Here is a 21,252-nt window from a genome sequence, read left to right as displayed (position 1 = left end):
CAGAAGAATGAAATAGAAAATTCAATAAGGTAAGCTAAACTTACATTAAATCTTGATTAAGCCACATAGGTTATGTGTGTTATTTTGGTCAGTAAGTTATAAGAAGATGCTCAATTCACTGGTATATTCACTATGTCAATGGCTTATAGTTCAAGCTTCAAGGGAGCCACAACCTTGTCATGGTTTGGAGGGTTATGTGCCTCAATGACCCAGAGAGGTTTGGCTCTTGGTAAGATCACCTATTCCAAACAGGTCAAAGGATTGAGACCAGAAAGAGTGGTCCACCGGTCCACCGGGTTTGAGGGTTCAGCAAAGGGCAAGCAATCCTGATTTGACAAACAAAACTGTTTCAGAAACAGCAGTGAAGACTAAGAGTCGTCCACCAGTTCTCCAGGTTTGTGGGTTTGGCTCAGGGCTAACAATACTGATTAGTCAAACAAAACCATTATAGAAACCACAATGAAGAATCCTTCTACATCTGAGTGTGACGGTATTCCTGAGTCTCCAGCTGGGACTTGCACGACTGACAGTAGTGAAAACCAAGAGGAAGCTGTGGCAAAATGTGAACACTGCCAAGGAGATGGAGGACCTTCATTGCTACCCAAAATGGCAACAGGCAAAACGGGCAGTAAGTTACTGTTCAAGAATACTGAACTTGTGAAGTGAAACCAGAAACACTAGAAGTACTCAGCATGTAAATTGGCATCTGTGGAGAGGGGATGATGTTTGCAAATCGTGATCTCATAGCACAGACAAACTTTGAGTTAATTATTTTTAACTCTGACTAGTCTCAGGTTGACCATGGAGTTAGCAACTCCATCCAGTAAAAACCCAGAGCTGCAGAAATGCTAACAGAACTCCAAAGACCTCATCCCTGGGAGAGGAAGGATCTTCACCTGGAAGATGCATGAAGTCATGTGGTGAAAGTGGAAGCCACAGGGTCAATTAACATTCTATTGGCCCAGTACTGAGGACTCTGGTGAGCTGCTGTTGGCGGCCTGTCCCCCAGCAAGGATGATGGGCTTAAGAAGAAGAAGAAGAGATTTTTTTTTATTTTTCAGGCTAACATCATGGGCAAAGCCAATACATATTGGTTCTCCCTAATTGCTACAGGTTGGCTGGGCCACTTGAGAGGACATTAAGAGCACGTTGCTATGGATCTGTGGTCATATGTAGGTCAGAACAGATTTCTTCCTTTAATGCACTAAAGCAATTGGTTATCGGTTTAATTTTTATACGCACTGTCAGCTCTCTGTAAGGAGTCTGTTCGTTCTCCCTGTGTCCATATGGGTTTCCTCCTTCAGTCCAAAGATATGCTGGTTAATTGGTCTTTGTAAGTTGTCCCATGATAACGCTAGGGTTAAATCGAGAGTTGCTAGGTGACACGGCTCGAAAGGCCGGAAGGACCCATTCCCTCCTGTATCTCAATAAGTAAATAAAGTAAATAAAAAGATATGGTTCATATGTTTGTATGTCATCTAGACAAATAATTGCATGCATAAATTTAACGAGGTAGTACAAGAGGAAATGAAAACAGAATGCAGAGTATTGTGTTACAGCTACTGAGAAAGTGCAGTTTAAATGCAGGCGGACAAAGTGCGACACACACAAAATGCTGGAGAAACCCAGAAATCAGGCAGCATCTATGAAGAGGAATAAAGGGCTGAAGCTTCATGCAGCAACCCTTCCTTAGGATTGGAAACGAAGAGAAAAGAATCTGAAGATTTTTAGCATCTGCAGAATCTCTTGAGTTGAAGACAAATAAAGTGCAAGAGCCTTAACAAGCAGAGACTGATCTGATGTCTCTGACAGTAACAGTGGGCAGTGGTGCATCGGGGTTGGTGGTGTCATTTCATTGCTCTTCTGTTCCAAGTGTACATATAATGCATCGAGCTCATTGGGGGAGGGATGTGTTGTTGCCAACAATGCTGCCCAATGTATTTTTGTAGCCCGTTAGAACATGCAAGCTTTACCACAACTGATGGCTGGTCTGGGACCCTAGATTGCCTGGTATTATGTCATGCCGCACCTGACAGCTTTATGAAAGTACCCAGATTTCCTCTGAAGGTCAGGGTCACCTGATGCAAATGGCTTACACCGGCACTTCATTAGTGAGTCCATTGCTTGATTCACCCATTGATTTTGGAGCACCCGGATTGACTGCTTTGGGTGCGCAGTCCTCACCACACTTGATGATAAAGCCTGTGATAGTAGATTGGCCACTTCAGTCCTTGACTATGCACCAGTGCACCATCTCCAAGTTCTCGCACAGAGTACAGCGAGGCAGGTTTCGGCAGAACCCAGAGGTTTCATTGCTAGTTCCTAGATTTGTTTTATTTTGAAGTTCCAGATCCTAAGCTGCATTGTCTTCAGTCTGGTTGCCTCATTACCGGAAGGATGTGTAAGCTTTAGTGAAGGTACAGAGGAGATTTACAGGATGTTGCCTGGACTAGTGAGCATCTTATGAGGAAAGGGTGAACTAGCTCAGACTTCTCTCTTTTGTCCACTCTTTTATTAATTTGACAGAGGTGTATAAAATGTAAGAGGCATCGATAGAGTGGACAGCCAGTGCCAATCTCTCAGGTTGGAAATGACTAATATGAAAGGGCTTAACTTTAAGGGGATTGGAGGAAACAGAGGGATGTCGGTGGTAGGCTTTTTACATGGAGAGTGGTGGGTGTGTGGAATGCACAGCCAGGGGTGGTGGAAGAGCCAGATACATTAGGATAATTTAGGAGACTCTTAGATAAGCACATTGATGAAAGAAAAATAGAGCGTTATGTGGGAGGGAAGGGTTAGATTGATCCTGGAGTCGGTTAAAAATTCAGCACAACATTTTGGGCCAAAGGGGCATATTCTGAGCTGTACTGTTCTGCGTTCTGTGTTATGTTCCGAACTGAATTTAAAATATTGGCAACTGCCCTGTGAGATTTGAACTCAGTTCTCTGCATTGCTACTCTGAGCTTCTGGATTACAAAATCGGGTAATTTACTCACTGCACCATTGAGTCACTCCATTGAGCTGGTGAGCACTCACAGCATTTAGCACAGAAATATGTATCTTCTTTTCTCTCTAACTCCTTGGCCCTTCCTTGCTGTTAAAACAATGTAACACATTGCTTCACTGCAAAGCACTGCAAGAACGCAGATAGCTGGCATTTATACTTCACAGTCTGCTCTGCTAAAATCTGCCGGAAACTGAATTGCATTTTTAATGTCATTGAAAATGCAATACTTGTTTCAACCTTTTTGCACTAATGTTGAGGCAATGTAGGTCATACAGCACAAAACCTGCCACTGTCTGTGAGGAATTTGCACGTTCTCCCCGTGACTGCGTGGGTTTCTTCCGGGTGCTCCAGTTTCCTCCCACAGTCCAAAGACGTACGGGTAATTGGTCACATGGGTGTAATTGGGTGGCGCGGGCTCACTGGGTCAGAAGGGCTTTTTATTGTGATGTATTTCTAAAAAAGAACAGACCCTTTGGCCCACCATGTCTCTACAGACCACTAAGTAACTGTCTAAGCAAGTTGCCGGAGAACCGAATGGGTCAGGCAGGTTCTGTCATCTGCTCACTGTTCCTCTGTCCCCAAGGTGTAACTTTCTAATGCAGGACATCTACTCGGTGCTCCTTTTTCAAGAAAAGTGGCTTTTTCTTAACGAGGCCAGCTCGGGTTGGGGAAACCAGACTTCTTATTCCATCTGGGTCCCCATGACCTGAGGGAAAGAATGTCGATGTCCATAACTTCTGTTATTTACTACTCTCTCGTCCCTTCTCTCTTTTTACATTCCCCATTCTGGTTGCCATCTTCCCTTTTCCTTCTCCTCACCTGCCTATCATCTCTCTCTCTGTTTTGCCACCTTCTTCCCCTTCTCCCATTCTCCACCATCCTCTCTAAGGAGATTCCTTCATCTTCAGCTTTTTACCTCTTCCTCCTGTCACCTCCTGCCTTCATACTTCACCCGTCCTCCCCAACCATCTATTCCCTCACCTTCCAGCTTGTCCTCCTTCCCCTCCCCCTTCTTATTTTTTTGGCCTTTGTCCCCTTCCTTTCTAGTCCTGGTGAAGGATCTCTGCCTTGTAATGATGAACTCAGGCTAGGCACCGAGTCACTGGAGACTCAAGTTAAAAATCAACAAGAGTTTATTCACAGAAGAATCAATGAAGATGCAGAAGTCATTTGGAATGAATATCACTTTTGAAAGGCTAGCTCAAGGCTGAGCGGCGAGTGCCCAGCGCGTGTAGCTTAAGGTCATACGAGAAACACGCAGTTACTAATAAATAACGACGAAACATCAGGGAACAAAGAAAAGGTCAAACTGGCCACAATGAGGTAAATTAATGATATTTAGGTGAAGTAGAGCGCTGAGGTCTGGGGTCCTCGGGGGGTCTCCCGCAGATATAACCCAAAGGGTTCATGACAAACCTGAAACGTTGACCGTTTATTACCCCCATAATGCTGCATGAGTTCCTTCAGCATTTTGTGTGCGTTGCTCAAGACTTCCAGCAGTTGACCAATCTCTTGTGCTTGTGAACATGAATTTTGGCTTGGATGCCATTCAATGTGGGCAGTCTATCTTTGAAAACCTCTTCATATTTTCCCTATCTCCTCCTATTGATTACGAGCCTCACCCATCGTAGTGCAATGAATGCCCCTCCACTTCAGAAATTACTTCTGGGCTGCCTGCTCCCAACAGGCTTGATCCAGTGCCCACAATATCAGTGAGCATTAAGTTCTGAAGTTGTCTTAGGACTTTCAGTAACTTCAGCTACTTCAGTGTAAGAATTCAATGGTGTCGGTTTTCAGATTTTGTAGTGACTTTTTGTATCGTGCTTTCTGGTCACCAAGCTGCGCATCTGTATATTCCAGCACCCAGTAGAAAGGTCAAATGTCACTTGAGGGTCACTAGAAACGTGAAGAGCAATTAGAAAGTCAAAAGCAGATCTAATGGAATGCTGAAGAATCATTTAGACACCCATGAACAGGCGGGAGGAGAGAGGTGCAGAATTTGAGTTCAAGATCAAAGACGTCATGAGTTTGATCACAGCTAGAGTATTGAGTAAAAAAAAAACTGTATTCCTACGTAAAAGTATTTAAAACCTTAGAACTCCAAAGCGCAGGATTGAAAAAGTCTGCCATGGACTGTCGGCTCAGCCAAGCTGCATTATGGGCACAAACCCTCCCCGCCATTAAAGACATTTTCAGGAGGAGGTGCCTTGAGTAGGCAGCTTTCATCATTAAGGACACTCACCATTCGGAACATGCCCTCTTTTCATTATTACCATTGGCCAGAAGGTACAGGAGACTGAGGAACATCACAACTATTGAGGAACACCTTCCCCCTTTCTGCCATCAGATTTCTTAATTTTCCATGAAAACTACCTCACTGTTCCTCTCTTGCACTACCTATCTATCTATATCATTCCTCTATCATCCAATTATCTATCCATCTACTTATCTATCAATTCATTTGTAGCTTCTATTAATTTTTAAGTCTTGCGCTGTACTGCTTCTACAAAGCAACAAGTTTCAAATCATGAACATGAGATAATCTGCAGATGCTGGAGATCCAAGCAACACGCACAAAATGCCGGAAGAACTCTGCAGGTCAGGCAGTGTCTATGGAAAAGAATAAACAGTCGACGTTTTGGGCTGCGACTCTTCACCAGGACTTCAGGCATCCAAAGGTTGGGTGAGTGGGCAAACTCATGGCAGATGCAATTTAATGTGGATAAATGTGAAGTTATCCACTTTGGTGGCAAAAATAGGAAAACAGATTATTATCTGAATGGTGGCCGATTAGGAAAAGGGGAGGTGCAACGAGACCTGGGTGTCATTATACACCAGTCATTGAAAGTGGGCATGCAGGCACAGCAGGCGGTGAAAAAGGCGAACGGTATGCTGGCATTTATAGCGAGAGGATTCGAGTACAGGAGCAGGGAGGTACTACTGCAGTTGTACAAGGCCTTGGTGAGACCACACCTGGAGTATTGTGTGCAGTTTTGGTCCCCTAATCTGAGGAAAGACATCTTTGCCATAGAGGGAGTACAAAGAAGGTTCATCAGATTGATTCCTGGGATGGCAGGTCTTTCATATGAAGAAAGACTGGATGAACTGGGCTTGTACTCGTTGGAATTTAGAAGATTGAGGGGGGATCTGATTGAAACGTATAAGATCCTAAAGGGATTGGACAGGCTAGATGCAGGAAGATTGTTCCCGATGTTGGGGAGGTCTAGAACGAGGGGTCACAGTTTGAGGATAGAGGGGAAGCCTTTTAGGACCGAGGTTAGGAAAAACTTCTTCACACAGAGAGTGGTGAATCTGTGGAATTCTCTGCCACAGCAAACTGTTGAGGCCAGTTCATTAGCTATGTTTAAAAGGAAGTTAGATATGGCCCTTGTGGCTACAGGGGTCAGGGGGTATGGAGGGAAGGCTGGGTTCTGAGTTGGATGATCAGCCATGATCATAATAAATGGCGGTGCAGGCTCGAAGGGCCGAATGGCCTACTCCTGCACCTATTTTCTATGTTTCTATGTTTCTAAATCATAATAAACCTGAAATGAAAGGAAAAGCAGGGGTACAGTGAATGCTTACTAGACGGGTCCGTGATGGCAGGTCTGACATAAAGGAGAGACTGAGTCAACTCGCTCTGATGTTTGGAAGAATGAGAAATAACTTCAGTGAAAAATATAAAATTGCTATAAAAATCTCATTATAAAAATTTTATAAAAGTACAAAATATAAATTTGTAGAGGGTTTAATGGTGAGAATACTCTGCGTCTATGGAATTAGTGTTTACTGTCTTGAAATAAGGAGTAGGTCATTTAAAGCTGAAATGAGGTGTAAAAAGCATCCAGCTTAATCAAAGACCAATTCAGATATTCTCTCTTCTCCCATTGGACAAAAGATACAAAAGCCTGAAAGCACGTACCACAAGGATCAAGAACAGCTTCTGTCCCATTAATAAATGGTTCCATAGTATATAAGGTGGATTTTTCATGAATACTTAAAGTATACTTACTGATTACTTTGCTTCAGTATTCACTATGGAGAAGGATCTTGGCAATTGTAGTGATGACTTGCAGCGGACTGAAGAGCTTGGGATGCAGATATTAAGGAAGAGGATGTGCTGGAGCTTTCGGAAAGCATCAAGTTGGATAAGTCACCAGGACTGGATGGGACGTACCCCAGGCTACAGTGGGAAGTGAGGGAGGAGATTGCTGAGCCTTTGGTGATGATCTTTGCATTATCAATGATGACGGGAGAGGTTCTGGAGGATTGGATGGTTGCAGATGTTATTCCCTTATTCAAGAAACGGAGTATAGATAGCCCAGGAAATTATAGACCAGTGAGTCTTACTTCAATGTTTGGTAACTTGATGGAGAAGATCCTGAGAGGCAGGATTTATGAACATTTGGAGAGGCATAATATGATTAGGAATAGTCAACATGGCTTTGTCAAAGGCATGTTGTGCCTTACGAGCCTGATTAAATTTTTTGAGGATGTGACTAAACACATTGATGAAGATAGAGCCATAGATGTAGTGCATATGGATTTTACCAAGGCATTTGATAAGGTACCCCATGCAAGGCTTATTGAGAAAGTAAGGAGACATGGGATCCAAGGGGACATTGCTTTGCGGATCCAGAACTGGCTTGCCAGAGAAGGCAAAGAGTAGTTGTAGACAGGTCATATTCTGCATGGAGGCCGGTGACCAGTGGTGTGCCTCAGGGATCTGTTCTGGGACCCCTACTGTTAGTGATTTTTATAAATGACCTGGATGAGGAACTGGAAGGATGGGTTAGTAAATTTGCTGATGGCACAGTGGTTGGGTGTGTTATGGATAGTGTGGAGGGCTGTCAGAGGTTAGAACGGGTCATTGATAGGATGCAAAACTGGGCTGAGAAGTTGCAGATGGAGTTCAACCCAGATAAGTGTGAGGTGGTTCATTCTGGTAGGTCAAATATGATGGCAGAATATAGTATTAATGTCAAGAATCTTGGCAGAGTGGAGGATCTTGAGGAAAACTAAAGTGGATAAATCCCAGGGACCTGACAGGGTGTTCCCTCGGACCTTGAAGGAGACTAGTGTTGAAATTGCGGGGGCCTTGGCAGAAATATTTAAAATGTCGCTGTCTACGAGTGAGGTGCCAGAGGATTGGAGAGTGGCTCATGTTGTTCCGTTGTTTAAAAAAGGATCGAAAAGTAATCTGGGAAATTATAGGCCAGTAAGTTTAACGTCGGTAGTAGGTAAGTTATTGGAGGAAGCACTAAGAGACAGAATCTACAAGCATTTGGATAGACAGGGACTTATTAGGGAGAGTCAACATGGCTTTGTGCGTGGTAGGTCATGTTTGACCAATCTGTTGGAGTTTTTCGAGGAGGTTACCAGGAAAGTGGATGAAGGGAAGGCAGTGGATATTGTCTACATGGACTTCAGTAAGGCCTTTGACAAGGTCCCGCATGGGAGGTTAGTTAGGAAAATTCATTCGCTAGGTATACATGGAAAGGTGGTAAATTGGAATAGACATTGGCTCAATGGAAGAAGCCAGAGAGTGGTGGTAGAGAATTGCTTCTCCGAGTGGAGGCCTGTGACTAGTGGTGTGCCACAGGGATCAGTGCTGGGTCCATTGTTATTTGTCATCTATATCAATGATCTGGATGATAATGTGGTAAATTGGATCAACAAATTTGCTGATGATACAAAGATTGGAGGTGTAGTAGACAGTGAGGAAGGTTTTTAGAGCCTGCAGATGGACTTGGACCAGCTGGAAAAATGGGCTGAAAAATGGCAGATGGAGTTTAATACAGACAAGTGTGAGGTATTGCATGTTGGAAGGACAAACCAAGGTAGAACATACAGGGTTAATGGTAAGGCACTGAGGAGTGCAGTAGAACAGAGGGATCTGGGAATACAGATACAAAATTCCCTAAAAGTGGCGTCACAGGTAGATAGGGTCGTAAAGAGAGCTTTTGGTACATTGGTCTTTATTAATCAAAGTATTGAGTATAAGAGCTGGAATGTTATGATGAGGTTGTATAAAGCATTGGTGAGGCCGAATCTGGAGTATTGTGTTCAGTTTTGGTCACCAAATTACAGGAAGGATATAAATAAGGTTGAAAGAGTGCAGAGAAGGTTTACAAGGATGTTGCCAGGACTTGAGAAACTCAGTTACAGAGAAAGGTTGAATAGGACTTTATTCCCTGGAGCGTAGAAGAATGAGGGGAGATTTGATAGAGGTATATAAAATTATGATGGGTATAGATAGAGTGAATGCAAGCAGGCTTTTTCCACTGAGGCAAGGGGAGAAAAAAAAAACAGAGGACATGGGCTAAGGGTGAGGGGGCAAAAGTTTAAAGGGAACATTAGGGGAGGCTTCTTCACACAGAGAGTGGTGGGAGTATGGAATGAGCTGCCAGATGAGGTGGTAAATGCGGGTTCTTTTTTAACATTTAAGAATAAATTGGACAGATACATGGATGGGAGGTGTATGGAGGGATATGGTCCGTGTGCAGGTCAGTGGGACTAGGCAGAAAATGGTTCGGCACAGCCAAGAAGGGCCAAAAGGCCTGTTTCTGTGCTGTAGTTTCTATGGTTTCTATCTTGGGGTCTGAGTCCACAGGACACTCAAAGCTGCTATGCAGGTTGACTGTGTTGTTAAGGAGGCATATGGTGGATAGAGGGGAACAGATGGATGTTATTTAGCTGGATTTCCAGAAAGCGTTCGATAAGGTGCCACATAAGATAAGGATGCATAGAGTTGTGGTGATCTATTAGTGTGGATAGAGGATTGGCTAACTAATAGAAAGCAGAGAGTTGGGATACATGGGTGTTTCTCTAGTTGGCAATCACTGGTGAATGGTGTGCTACAGGGGTCAGTGCTGGGCCCGTAACTGTTCACAATATACTTTAACAATCTGGAAAAGGGATAGAGTGTAGTGTATCTAAGTTTGCTGATGATACTAAATTAGTGGAAAAGCAAAACGTGCAGAAGATAGGAGAGTCTGCAGAGATATAGATAGGTGAAGTGACTTGGCAAGGGTCGGGTAGATGGAGCATAATGTTGTTAAATGTCAGGTCATCCACTTTAGATGGAAAACTGAAAGAGCAGATTATTATTTAAATGGTAAAAACTTGCAGCACGCTGCTGTGCAGAGGGACTTGGGAGTGCTTGTGCATGAATCACAAAGAGTTGGTTTGCAGGTGCAGCAGGCTATCAAGAAGGCAAATGGAATGTTGGCCTTCATTGCTAGAGGGATTAAATGTAAGAGAAGGGAGATTGTGCTGCAACTGTACAGGGTACTGGTGAGGCTGCACCTGGAGTACTGCGTGCAGTTCTGGTCTTCTTAATTGAGGAAGGATATACTGGCTTTGAAGACGGTACAAAGGAGATTCACCAGGTTGATTCCAGAGATGAGGGAGTTAGACTATGAGGAGAGATTGAGTCGCCTGTCATTTCAGAAGAATGAGAAACACGTAAAATGATGAAAGGGATAGATAAGATAGAGGCAGGAAAGTTATTTCCACTGATAGGTGAGACTAGAACTAGTGGACATAGCCTCAAAATTTGGGAGAGTAGATTTAGGATGGAGGTGAGGAGGAACTGCTTTTCCCAGATGGTGGTGAATCTGTGGAATTCTCTGCCCAATGAAGCAGTGGAGGCTACCTCAGTAAGTATATTTAAAACAAAGTTCGATAGATTTTTGCACAGTAGGGGAATTAAGGGTTATGGGGGGAAAGGCAGGTAGGTGGAGATGAGTCCATGGCCAGATCAGCCATGATCTTATTGAATGGCGGAGCTGGCTTGATGGGCCAGATGGCCTATTCTTGCTCCTATTTCTTATGTTTATGTTGTTATGTCAGTTTGCTTTTCTGACCCACTCCCATTTTAACTTCTCTATCTTCAACCTGCTCTGTGGTGAATCCTTGGGGGGGGGGTGGTGGAGGGGAGCACTTAAATTGCCTTGCCTTGCACCCTTAACTCCTGGTGGAGTCGTCGGGGTGCCATCATGACAAGCTTTGCACCAGTCTGTTCCATCTGTCGTGGTTAAGTGCCAGAGCCTAGGTCACCACAAATGTTTTCCCTGTCCATTCTTTGATGTTGTCCATCCATCTTTTCCTCTGTCTACCACTCCTTCTTTTCCCCTCCACAATTCCTTGCAGAATGGTCTTTGCAAGGCCACTGGATCTCAGCTTTCTTTTCTTCACCATTGTGAGAAGGTCTTCATGGGGGACAATGTGGTGCTGGATGGTCTTGTGGACCTGCTCGTTTGTGATGTGGTCCAAGTATGAGATGCCCAAGATGTTGTGATAGCATCTCATTTCCAATGCCTGTATCTTCCTCTGTAGCTCTGCTGTGAGGGTCCATGTCTCACATGTGTACAGGAAGATGGAGAATACCAATGCATGCAGGAGTCTGATCTTGTACTTCATGGTGATGTTGCTGTCCCTCCATATTGCCTTGAGTTTGGATAGTGCAGTCATTGTCTGTGCGGTTCTTGCCAGGACTTCTGGTCTTGATCCTTCATCACTGATGATTGACCCCAGGTATTTGAACTGCTGCACTGTCTCAAGTTTCTTACCATGGACTGAGATGTCTGTTGTGATGGCACAGTTGGCATTTGCCGTGAGCTTGGTTTTCTCGGCACTTATTTCCATTCCAAACTTTGAGGCAGAAGCTGATTCATACAGTCCATCAGCTTTATGCCAAGGCAAACAGTGCAGTGCTCGCTCAGGGCACCATCGGGGAGTGGTTCCATACCTCTGTAGGAGTCCGTCAGGGCTGCCTCCTCTCCCCCACTCTCTTCAATGTCTTCCTGGAACAAATCATGAGTGTTGCCCTTGAAGATCATGTAGGCACAGTCAGCATCGGAGGGAGGAACATCGCAAACCTAAGATTTGCTGACGACATTGATGGACTTGCAGGAAAAGAAAATGAACTGGCCAACCTGGTCAGCCATCTTGACAGAGCCTCCACAAAGTTTAGAATGGAAATAAGTGTCAAGAAAACTAAGCTCATAGACCCAAGCGCTTAAATACATAAACATAAAAATACACGGAAAAAAATCACAAATACACAAACAGATAGAAGCCACATAAAAATACATATATGTATATGCATGAACACAAACTCTATAGATGTACGGTGAAGAGAACTTTATGATTTTGCATTGTACTGGTACCACAAAGCGATAACTTTCATGTCCTATGTGAGTGCTAATAAATCTGATTCTGTTCTGAAACACATACAGATCGAGAAAAAGAAAACAAATTCAAATACTTGATGTATAAATACATGCGATCTTGTCGAGGAAATGAATACATACTTTTCCGGACAGACAAACACATCATCCACAAACTGCTGGAGGAATTCAGCAGGTCAGGCAGCAGATGTAGGGGGAAATGGGCAGACGACACTTTGGATTGAGATCGTCCAGTCCAAATGAGGGGTCTTGACCTCAAGTGCCAATCATCCAGTTACCCACAGATCAAGTTCAATTTCAAGTTTAATTGTCATCCAACCACACATGAATAGAGCATTTCTCTGGGGCTGAGGTGCAAGACACAGTACCAACAATCAGACACAGCACAAGGCACACATAGCACATATAAGATAGCAGGAAACATACAGGCACACAAAAATATAATATAGCCCAGTCCTGAGTTCATGCTCCCAGCAGTTGGAGGACGAGTGCAATCCAAAGTGTCTTCAAGTGAACACTGGGAAGCAGCACGGATGGGAGCAACGGCAGATACTGCCTGTCCTGCTGCAAGGGGAGATCAGCAGGATAGCTCTTTTTAGAGCCTAGCGCCTTTTGCGTTGTTCCAGAGTCCTGCTTCTAAAATCTCCGGCGTCCACCTGTATGAATCCTCGAGCTTCCCCTTTCCCTTTAAGGAAAGCTCCTGTCGGCAGACGGCTGGGTGTTAAGCCCTGCCCATTGAGCCTCGCCCTTTAATTGCAGTCGCCGCCGATCAACATGGCGCCGCCGTTCGGGGTCGCGGCTCCTGGTTTCAGGGCCAAGTTCAAACACGGATAGAGAGAGAAAAAGGACAATTAACCCTTTAAAATATGTAAATGTAAATAAAGCTGTACGAGGAAGAGGGGAGAAAGATAACAAAGTGAAAGACAATACGGGAGACGGAGGATCTTGTAGGGCGCGTCGTAGGGAGGGTGGGAATAAAATAAATACAAAATGACCGAAAATACCAAATATTGTTAACTGTTAATAGTTATTGTCATCACTCTCTGGGTTTAATTCGAGACAGGAGGGAAATAGTCGGCGCTGGATTGGGTGGGGTCGGTTTAAAGTTTACAGGTGAGTGAGTTCGTGAATAATTGTACTGTAGAATAATCATTATAAAGCGTGAAGGAACCGGATTCTGCGTCCCAGGCATCAGCTGGAGAGGGTGAGAAGAATACCCCAAGCCCCAGCAGAGCTGCAGGTGAGTCTGTGCCAGGCTGTGTTGGCTTACGTTTTGTATTCGATATTTCGTTTATTGTCTAATGTCTCATATGAAGTTCGGCATTGGATTGTATCTTGATTAGCATTAGTGCGATGGGCCCAATGGTCTCCTGTATTGTCAGTTTCTGTGATGTATCGATGCGCCCAAGGGCCACCAATCTCAGTATCTATCATACTTATGTACCCAATGGCCTCCTGCGCAATCCATCTCCATCATTTATTGATGGGCCAAATGGCCTTGTGCACTGTCTGTTTCCGTGATGTATTGATGAGCTCAATGGCCTCCCGCGAGGTACAGGTTGTGTGTGAATTCAGGCTTGTGAAGATCCTCTTTAAATTTGGTCATTGTGCGCACAAAGTATAATACTTGATCACTGATAAGTAAGTTTCAAAGGTGGAAAAGAATTAGTTTATTGTTATATGCACCATGATGCAGTGGAAAGCTCGTCTTGCATGCAGTTTATGCAGATCAAATTATTATACCATGTACTGAGGTAGAACAAGGTAAAACAACCACAATATGGAATAAAATACTACAGAGAAAGTGCAGTGCAGGTAGACAGTAAGGTGCAAGGTCATAACTAGGTACGTGATTGGTGAAGTCAAGACTCTATTGAACGAGGAAACCATTTAATAGTCTGATGACAGTAGGGCAGAAGCAATTTTTACTGATGCACCAGAGAAAGAATTCTCTCTGGATGTATGATGGCTTGGTTTGGCTACTACTCTGCATGTGACTGCAAGAAACTGCAGAGAGTTTGGACACAGCTACATCACAGGAACCAGCTTCCCCATTATTCAACTCTGTCTATACCTTGTTGCCTTGGCAAAGCAGCTAGCACAATCAAAGATCCTATTTGTCCCTAACATTCTCTCTTCTCTCTCCCATTGGGCAGAAGAAGCAAATGCCTGAAACTTTGTACTATGAGGCTCAGGGAGAGCTTCTATTCCACTTGGATACCTTGTCATCCTCAAGATAAAGGATTTGATTATTGACTTCAGAAGAACTCGCCCCACTCACAGCCCTCTTTACATTGGTGGTACTTTGGTGGAAACTGCGAGCAGTTTCATATTCTTCGGAGTGCACATTTCGTACAACCTCTCATGGTTCCAGAACAAATTCTACAAAATCAACTCACCAATGCCTGTACTTTCTGAGGAGGCTATAGTAGTCATAGTTATACTTTATTGATCCCGGGGGAAATTGGTTTTCGTTACAGTTGCACCATAAATAAATAGTAATAGAACCATAAATAGTTAAATAGTAATATGTAAATTATGCCAGTAAATTATGAAATAAGTCCAGGACCAGCCTATTGGCTCAGGGTGTCTGATCCTCCAAGGGAGGAGTTGTAAAGTTTGATGGCCACAGGCAGGAACGACTTCCTATGACACTCCGTGCTGCATCTCAGTGGAATGAGTCTCTGGCTGAATGTACTCCTGTACCCAACCAGTACATTATGTAGTGGATGGGAGACATTGATCAAGATGGCATGCAACTTAGACAGCATCCTCTTTTCAGATGCCACCGTGAGAGAGTCCAGTTCCATCCCCACAACATCACTGGCCTTACGAATGAGTTTGTTGATTCTGTTGGTGTCTGCTACCCTCAGCAGGCTGAAGAGAGCTGGACTATGCACATAAGACCATAAGACATAGGAGCAAAATTCACTTTGCCTTTTCATTACGGCTGATCCTGGATCCTACTCAACTCCATACACATGCCTTCTCGCCATATAGGTGTCCTGACTGATTAGGAAACTATCAACTTTCATCTTAAATATACCCATGGACTTGGCCACCAACACAGTCGGTTGCAGAGCATTACACAGATTCACCATTCTCTGGCTAAAAGTATTCCTCCTTACCTCCATTCTAAAAGGTCACCCCTCAATTTTGAAGCTGTGCCCTCTAGTTCTGGATGCCCCACCATTGGAAACATCTCTCCACATCCACCTTACCTCGTCCTTTCAATATTCGGTAGGTTTCAATGAGATCCCCATGCATTCTTCTAAATTCCAGTGAGTACAGGCCCAAAGCTGCCAAAGGCTCATTTTTAAAACCCTTCATTCCTGGAATCATCCTCGTGAACCTCCTCTGGATTGAACTATTGACAGTACTCCAAGTGTGGCAATACACATCATTTTACAGGTATGCAGTAGAGAGCATCACAGCATGGTATGGAAACTGCACTGCGGTGGACAGGAAGGCTGTTCAGTGGGTGGTCAAAACTGCCCAATGCATCACTGGTTCCAGCCTAACTGCTACCAAGGACATATGTACAGAAAGGTGCAGGGAAAGGGCCAGTAACATCATGAAGGATCCCACACACTCTGCTCGTGGATTATTTGTCCTACTCCCATCGGGGAGGAAGCTACTTGGCACCCATGCTTGGACCACCAGAAAGGTTGCCAACCTTTTTTTGTGCCATGGACCCCTACCATTGACCGAAGGATTGGGAACCCCTGACCCTAGCATCACTTTATATTGAATCAATCCTTGTATATGAGCTGACTTATGCATTTATATTTATTTTGTTATTATTGTGTTCATTGACAATCTCTTGTTGTTATGATCTTGCTCTTTATCGTTTACTTGCTGTGCATGCTTGGGTAGCTTTTACACTTTATTCAACATTCTTATTTTACCTTATTCTAGCTCAATGCATTGTGTAGTGATTTGATCTGTATGAACAGAATGTAAGGCAGGCTTTTCACTGTGTCTTGGTACATGTGACAATAATAAAACAAAACTTTAAAAAAAAACAAAAAAAATGCCTTTATACACAACTTATTCAAATCATGTGTTTACTTAATGAACCTCATCCTTACTTACCATACACTCCCACTTTGCCCTTTTGGTAATTATTGAACATACTTGTCAATTTGATAGTCTAGTAAAAGCTGCAGATGTTGGCAATCTGAAACAAAAACAGAGAAAGCTGGGAATAGCCAGCTGGTCAGGAAGCATCCATGGAAGGAGAGAAGAATTTAATATTTTGCGTACATGACGTTCCATTTTAGCTTTATGCTAGGTCATTGAAGAAGTCTTCTGGTCTTTATTTTCAATTTAATAAAAATCTGTCGTAAAATCCATTAATTGCAGTATCATTTGTTCGTTATGTGATGTGTCATATGAAGTGGGCAATCGTGGTCTTTCCATGACCTTGATTGTCCTTGGCAAGTTTTTCTACGGAAGTGGTTTGGCATTGCTGCCTTCTGGGCAGTGTCTTTACAAGCTGGGTAACTCCAGTCATCAGTACTCTTCAGAGATTATCTGCCTGGTGCAAGTGATCATATAACCAGGATTTGTGATTCTGCACCACCTGCTCCCATGGCTTCACGTGACCCTGATCGTGGGTGGGGGGGGGATGGGGGGAAGGTGTGGGGCTAAGCAGGTGCTACACCTTGCCTAATTGTGACTTGCAGGCTAGCAGAGGGAAGCAGTGACTTTCACCCCTTTTGATAGAGACGTGTATCCATGGTGGCGTCCTATATACAGTATACAGCGAAGGAAAAAAGCTATAATATAAAGTCATGGAAAAGTACAGCACAGAAGCAGGCCCTTTGGCCCATCTAGTCCATGCCAAAACCATTTTAATCTACCTACTATCTTCCACCTGCACTGGGACCATAGCTGTTCATACCCCCTACCATCCATGAACCTATCCAAACTTCTCTTAAACGTTGAAATCGAGCCCGCATGCACACTTACGCTGGCAGCTCATTACACACTCTCACGACTCTCAGAGTGAAGAAGGTTTCCCTCATGTTCTGCTTAAACTTTTCACCTTTCACCCTTAACCCATGACCTCTGGTTGTGGTGCCATTCAACCTCAGTGGGGAAAAACCTGCTTCCACATACACTATCTATACTTCTCACAATTTTGTATGTTAGAGTATCAGTAAGAAATTGATTTGGTGGCATTTGCAGCTTGTATCGTGTTTTATCACAAAGCTATTTAAATTCCTAGAACATGAAACAGTACAGCGCAGGAATAGGCCCTTCAGCCGACATTGTAGTGCCGAAGCAAATAAATCAGTAATCAAATGGCCAACTAAACTAATCCTTTCTGCCTATAAGATGTCCATATCCTTACATTTTCCTCACATTTATGTGCCTAGCTAAGCATCTCTTAAAAGTCCCTAATGTTCCTGCCTGTACCACCAACTCAGGCAGCACATTCCAGGCACCTGCTGCTCTTACCTCTGAACTTCTTGGAAGTGCTTTTAAAGTGTGGTTTCTGCTGCAGAAAAAGCAGTAGCCAATTTGTTCACAGCAGGTTCCCATGAACAGCAAAGTGCTCGTCCTGATCTCATCCGTTGCTCTGGTGTTGAGTTGCATTGCTAATTTGCCACCTGGCTTTGAGATCTTTTGAGATAATTTTACAAAGTGGAGCCCAGGCTCAACTATAAATTTCACTAGCAGACAGAAATCTTGCTCCTGGTAGTGCAGACACTCATTGCAAAGAGGAAATCCAACAAGGCTTGTAACTGGTGGCCTAATAAGAGTCCTGAAGAACGGTCTTGGTCCGAAACTTTGACTGCTTATTCCTTTCCAGAGATGCTGCCTGAGCTGCTGAGTTCCTCCAGCATTTTGTGTGTTTGTTGCTCTGGATTTCCAGTATCTGCAGAATCTCTTGTGTTTATGATTTTATGTATAGTTTGTTTTCTGATTAGTAATGAAATTGAATCACTCCTTTAATATTCAAATATGAGCAAGATGTGGATAAACCTATTATACAATCTTACACTCAGTGGCCACATTATTAGGTACATCTGTATACCTGCTTGTTAAGTCTAATCAGCCAATCATGTCGCTGTAACTCAATGCATAAAAGTATGCAGACATGGTCAGGAGGTTCAGTTGGTTTTCAAACTAAGCATCAGAATGGGGAAGAAAGTGACTTTGACTCTGGAATGATTGTTGGTGCTAGACAGGGTGGTTTGAGTATCTCAGAAACTTCTCATCTGGTATTTTCATGCACAAGCTTTTAGAGTTTTCAGAGAATGATGTGAAAAACAAAAAAAGACATCCAGTGAGCAGTAGTTCTGTAGGTGAAAATGTCTTGTTAATGAGAAAGAATGGTCAGACTCGTTCAAGTTGACAGGAAGGTGACAGTAACTCAATTGATCACACATTATAACACTGGTCAGAAGAGCATCTCTGAATCTGAATGCACACATTGAACCGGATGGTTTACAGTGGCAGAAGACCATGAAGCTACACTCAATGACCGCTTTTAAATACAGGAGGTACCTAATAAAGTGGCCACTGAGTAGATGGGAATAGAGTTGTTTCTGAGTGCTTTTGACCTTGTGGCTGTGTTGTATTACTTTTTGAGGACCCATGTCAAAGAGTTCTTTAGAAGGAACGCACTGTTCAATACTTTGTTGCCCAGTAGTAACCAAAGATTAGGCAGAACAGTGTATGATGCAATGCCATAAAATTCATTGCAAGCTCCCTCTCACCATAGTATGATGGTGTTGCAAAGTTGTTCCTATTTGCTTCATTACACCCACGCCCATTTCACTCACTCTTCTGCCAAGAATATCTTCCTTAATTCTTGGCAATCATTTATTTATATTTGGACGATGTGAAGTGTCTTGGGGTTAAAATGGTGTAAAATATTTGCTTCAAAATGGTCGGAATCAGGTTTACTATCAGTGCTATATGTCATGAAATATGTGGTTTTGCCATAGCAGTTTAGTGCAATGCATAATTAGAAACTATAAATAACAATAGGAACAAAAGCAAAAAGAGAGGAAAAAAATACTGAGATATTGTTGATGGGTTCATTGTCCATTCAGAAATCTGATGGCTGAGGGGAAGAAGCTGTTCCAGAATCGTTGCCATGAACGGAAGATTATGGCAGATTGTATAAGATCTGTAAGTAGTCACTATATTTATCGATTTGTATGGCGCAGTGGCCCTGGAAATATGTGGGTGTACAAAGTCAGAAGAAATTGAAGTATAGTGTACAGTGACAAAGGCTTGAAATTTTATTGGTTGTTATTTCTGGAGTTTGCAGGTAAATGGTAGAATCTGGGTGGAGAGGAGAACAAATATGGGAAGAACTAAAAATAAAATTGAATTCATATCAGATTCATGTAGATGGTTAGTTTGGAGTCTGCAAGGAGTTGTTGGGCTGAAGACCCATGCTGTATCATCTTATGACAGAATCAGAATCAGATTTTAATATCACCGGCACATGTTGTGAAATTTATGTGAATACATGATAAAACCTGAATTAAAGAAAACAGTTAAATAAGTAGTGCAAAAAAAGTGAAGTAGTGTTCATGGGTTCAGTGTCTGTTCAGAAATTTGATGGCAGAGAGGAAGAAGCTGTTCCTGAAATGCTGACTCAGTGATTTCAGGCTCCTGTACCTCTTCCCTCACGGTAGCAATGAAAAGAGGGCATGTCCTGGGTGATTTGGGGGGTGGGGGGTGGAGGTGGATGCTTAATGATGGATGCTGCCTTTTTGAGGCATTGCTTCTTAAAGATATCCTGGATTCTGGGGAATCTAATGCCCATGATGGAACTGACTGAGTTTACAGCTTTCTGCAGCTTCCTTCAAACCTGTGCAGTGGCTGTCCCCCATATCAGACAGTTAAAATGCTGTCTATGCTACATCTGTAGAGAATTGCGAGTGACATACCAAATCTCCTCAAACTCTTAATGAAATATGGATGCTATGATGTATCCTTCGTAACTGCATCAATATGTTGGGTCCAGGATAAATCCTCAGAGCTGTTGACACCCAGGAACTTGAAATTGCCATTCTTCCCTCTTCTGATCCCTCTGAGGACTGGTGTGCGTTCACTTGTGTTTCTGAAGTACACAATTAGTTCTTTGATCTTACTGATGCTGAGTGCAAAGCTGGTTCTGTGACTCCACTCAACCAGCTGATACATCTCGTTACTGTGCAACTCTGTATTCTGAAGCAAAACAAGTTTAAAAAAAGTGAATATTTTATACTTGGTATTTGTTGCAAAAATTGAGTTTTATAATTTTTTTGTGATTGTTGATTGAAACCAAAATTGCCTTAAAATAAGGCAATGGTTTATACAATTAAGTTTGGGTTTAAAAGAAATCCATTAGATATACTCTTAATATTGTTGCATGAATCATTCCTGATCAAAATAATAGTGCCAGTTAAGATGAATATAGATGTGGGTTTGTAATGCTTGTATTAGCTTCTTCCTTTACAAACCTCATTTGAAGTTGACTGCAATGTGATCTTGGGCTTCATGGGCAGTCATAATTATACTGATCTACAATATTTGAGATGAATTTGTGAGCTGTGTACATGTATTGGTTGTGAATATTGTTTTTATTTCTGTATAAAAATAAGCTATTTTATACAGTTTATGAAATTAAACTATTTTAATTTTTATATTTATTTTATAAAAGTTTATATACTTAAAGTTTTTAAAATTTAGAAGTTTATATTTTTGATAAAAATATTTGATAATAAACATTTATATTTTAAAAGTTTAAAAGATAAACATACCTTTTTTATAAGTCAAACATGCACAATAAATAGAACAATTTCTTGCCTATGACAAAAATAACTTGACAAAGATTTTGCTGACCTAGTTGTCTGGTTAGTGTTCTCTGTGTGAGGTTTAAAATTAGCCTAATGTTTTTTTTATTATTATCTTGCCTCCCTAGGTAATTTGGTAATAGTATGGCTGAAATAAGCTGCATGACAGCTGGTAATTTAATAGGGCACAACTTATTTTGAACTTCCAAGCTCAAATTCAAGTTTATTGTCATTCAGCCATACA

The 21,252-nt window shown here is 42.6% G+C and overlaps 1 protein-coding gene across 3 annotated transcripts in view; it reads left to right on the top strand.

Annotated features, from left to right (window-relative positions):
• The first annotated feature begins 12,975 nt into the window (after positions 1-12,975).
• Positions 12,976-21,252, top strand: part of LOC134345843 (putative pre-mRNA-splicing factor ATP-dependent RNA helicase DHX32) — a 128,443-nt gene continuing 120,166 nt past the window's right edge. The window contains exons 1-2 of one of the 3 annotated variants that reach the window (XM_063047142.1): positions 12,976-13,441; positions 19,272-19,350. The gene's annotated coding sequence lies outside the window, so the exon portion shown is untranslated. The remainder of the gene's footprint in view (positions 13,442-19,271; positions 19,351-21,252) is intronic. The other 2 variants (XM_063047143.1, XM_063047141.1) reach the window with 2 other exon arrangements.

Source organism: Mobula hypostoma, chromosome 4 (assembly GCF_963921235.1).
Source record: "Mobula hypostoma chromosome 4, sMobHyp1.1, whole genome shotgun sequence".
Classification (NCBI taxonomy): Eukaryota; Metazoa; Chordata; class Chondrichthyes; order Myliobatiformes; family Myliobatidae; genus Mobula; species Mobula hypostoma.
The sequence above is the reverse complement of the archived record's forward strand: the minus strand, read 5'-3'. Positions and strand labels throughout refer to the sequence as shown.